Raw genomic sequence first — 3808 nt, 5'->3', positions numbered from 1 at the left:
AATCAATGTGTCTAAAAGTTTAAAATGGAAATAGGTTGAAACAAGCTAGTTGTAACATACATGTCTATTAATTTCACGAAAATTGATGTTTATGTATCTATTCTATTGCTTTTCATGGTTGTTTGCAATAGCCTTGGACATTGGAATTTTAACATCAACTACATCTAGCTCAACATCATCGGTCCTATCAATTAAGTTCAAATAGCTCAAACCTGCTAATTTTGAGCAGATTAACATCAAACTTTTCTAGCCATACAAATGCTAATTGTCTTTTACTTTCTTAGAAAAAACTAGTTGTAGTAAGACATATTGATACTAACATACTACAATACATTTGATCAATCAAAACATTTTGTCTCCTTTTAACAACTAGTCATCGAATTTTGTATGTCATGGAGTTTGATTCTAATTCAACAAAGCCTTCCTTCTTTTAGCTTCTTCTAAGGCATTAGCTAAACGAATAAAAATGCCTTGGATAACTAAATAATGTGTGCTCGTGCTAAAATATTGTTAAATTTCCTATGTAACAACTGTTTGATATTTTAGTAGGCAAGACCCAAGATGTAAACATAAGTGCTTTGACTAGTGCATTCTATGACTCCATTGATTCTCCATTCCCTTGCATTCCCTTGACATCAATTAAAAATGACCTATATGTTCTCCAAAAAATTACAAAGCTCTGTCTATCCCAACACATTAAGTATATAAGAAAACAAGATTCTAAAGATACCTTACCCTTGCCTCTATATCCATGCAAAAAATAACAATCAAAGTGTTAGAGCCATTTTAAAACATAGATTGTTAAGATCCTATCTTGGAAAATCCCAAGTGCCATTTTTCGTCTAACATGTTATGGGGTGGTCAAATGTTGTAAATATTACTACTTATGATATCGTCATCATCACTGGCATCACTGAAAATGCTTCTGCTACAGTCATTAGAATCTTGTTTCTTGGGAGTCTAGAGCTACTGTAAGAATCATCATGCTTTGGCAAATGCTATTGTGTTTAATTTTATGAGTTCTTAGCATGGTCTCTATTATTTGGACATCTATTTTTATTCTATTAAAAAAAACTCATAGGAAATTCTAGGATTCAGTGATTGTGCTAGAAAATCATTTTTTGGGGTTGTTGCTTTATGTAGTAAGATATTTAAATATCTATTTAGTTAGCTGCTAATCTAATTTTGTAACATATTTTTAATGAGTTCTTGTCAATTTTTGTTAATATGGAAAAATAATTGTGCAAATTGTTGCTTTGTTTTAGTGCAACATAGAATTGTATAATTTTGAATATATGAGTAACATATGTATCATATACTTTTTGATGATATAGTATAGTTTCAAGCAATTGGAAGCAATTGTTTTCTCAAAATTACATTTAACATGATAAATAAAAAATTTCCATGGAGAATTGATGATTTTAGAATTTAGAATTAGTTTTGAAATACAAATCTCTTAAGCCACATGTTGAGAGACTTGCCGCCAAGTGGCTCTTGTTTAAAATAAGACTGCAAACACGAATGGATGCACATTGGAGTAGAGTGTTCTTCATCTTTAACTATGGTGCTTTTGAATTTCAAAGATTGGTATTAGTTGTGGTCTTCGATATAATTTATACTACATGACAATGCTTTTTTAAATTTCATAAATTATATCAATTTTGGTATTAGGTAGATTTAAAATTTTTATTAGATTTGTTTATAAATTAAATTATTTCAATATTGGTATAGATAAATAGAGTTTCCTTGCATTTTATTCAACAACGAGAGTTCTTTTTAAAAGGATAGATGAGGACAAATCCACGAGTAACAATCTATAATATCAAATATTGAATAAAATAATTTTTGTAGTCGAATATCTATTTTATATATGTTTTTTTGTTTTTTGTGTTTTTTAGAGAGACACTCTACATTCTAATAGGAGAGAGATTTTGTCTTATAATGTTACATTTAAAAATAATAAAATAATACTTACGTTAAAAAATTAAATAACAATAATAACAATAATAAAATATTTCAATATTATTCAAAATAAAATATTTCAACTTCCACCTTAATTATGCACCAACTTTATATAAGGAGATAGATGAATTAATTGAAAGTAAAACATTTATAATTTTGCGTATAATTGTTTTCTTCTTTTTAGTATGAGGGAGACATGTAATTTCTTCATAAAATATTTTAATGTCCATATTAAGTAACACAATTTTATATCTACTTTGTATAGAGATAAAGAGATAAAGTAATTGAAATTAATATATATATATATATACACACACACACACACACACAAGAGAGAGATTATTATTTAATTGATAATTGTTTTCTAATTCTTGGTAAGAGGGGGATTTGTAATTTGTTCAATGCTTAATATGTAGTTATATGTAAAATGTTAAAAACATATTAGTAAGAAAAAAATTCAATGTAAATATCTATGTAGAGAGAAGGAGAAAGATAATATATATATATATATATATATATATATATATATATATATATATCTTGAAATATGGTTTCTAGAATTTTAATTTAATTATCGATAATTATTAGGTGGATGGTAGGGACTAAGTCACCTGGTAACTATTTGTGTTCTAGTTCAACGACTTTAAAGTTTGAAAAAAAATCAAAATTTAAAACTTTGAAAATAGAATTGGGCTTTAAAGTTCAACATACTAAAAAAATTGAAAATTGTTATATGATTTTGATGATGATTAATGTCCACTAAGACCAATATGGTCTATCGAACCTTAAGAAAGTAAGAGATTAGTTGAGATTCTTTAATATTTTATTTCTATGATTGAAAAGAAGGGAGAGAAGCATTCCTAGATCACCATAGTTTTGCTGACTTAACAAGTCAAGAAGGTTGGTAGTGTGGCAAAGATTTTGAAAATTAGAACAGATGTGAGTAAGAGTTGGGAAATCCAAGAGAAAGTGATTTTCATCTTCAACCCTCTTAGTATTGCAAAGGTGACAAAATCTTTCGTCCCAAGGTGTTTTGGGAATTGACCAATGCCCAATTTCACTTTGAAGCTCATGAGAATTAGTTCTTATCTTGGCAATGTTCATTTTCTTCTTAGCACTAGTCAAGACAGAAATATAATTATGGTTATCAAGATTGGGGTTGATCACCTCCTTATAATACCTTAGCTTCCTTTTTCCCTCTAACTCCTTATCATCCCACAACTTATCCTTAAATTTGGAAGTAATAATATTTTTAATATTATCCTTATTCTCCAATATGATCTCCTCTTTTACTCCCAATGGTCTAGCCAAGACTGGTCATCCTTATACCAACCTTGCTTGAGTCGGAGGTGGGGGTTTTAGCTAGAGTTAGAAGAAATTTTGAGGAACCTCTTGGCTTCCATATTGTACATCTACTTATACATGAGATACCTAATCATAGCCATGCTTTTAATAGGGGAAATGGTAGTGAGTATTTCCTTTAATCTTGAGATTGTAGGTTATAAATTTCTTTTGGATTAGCTCATTCGTTCTCTATGATTCTCTAGATATACTGCAATCGCAAACCTTGCATCCATAAAAAATAACAGGGGTGATGAGAGTCTCAAAGATAAAATTTTTTTACTCCATACCCAAATATATATTGACCTATAATTGTTTTCAAGGCCATAATAATATTTCTAGCCTCTAATTATCTTTTTCTCAATGCTATTATTCCAGTTGAGCTAATGATGAATGTCAATTCCTATATATTTGTCAGAATAAAATTTGTCCAAGTAGCTATTATCATAAATGAAATTATCATAGTTTGTCTTTTTGAATTTACTTATCACGACTTTAGTCTTGT

The sequence above is a fragment of the Pinus tabuliformis genome, chromosome 3_1 (assembly GCF_031772625.1).
Source record: "Pinus tabuliformis cultivar Carrire ecotype Pingquan chromosome 3_1, CPIR1, whole genome shotgun sequence".
Taxonomy (NCBI): domain Eukaryota; kingdom Viridiplantae; phylum Streptophyta; class Pinopsida; order Pinales; family Pinaceae; genus Pinus; species Pinus tabuliformis.
Note: the sequence above shows the minus strand (reverse complement) of the source record.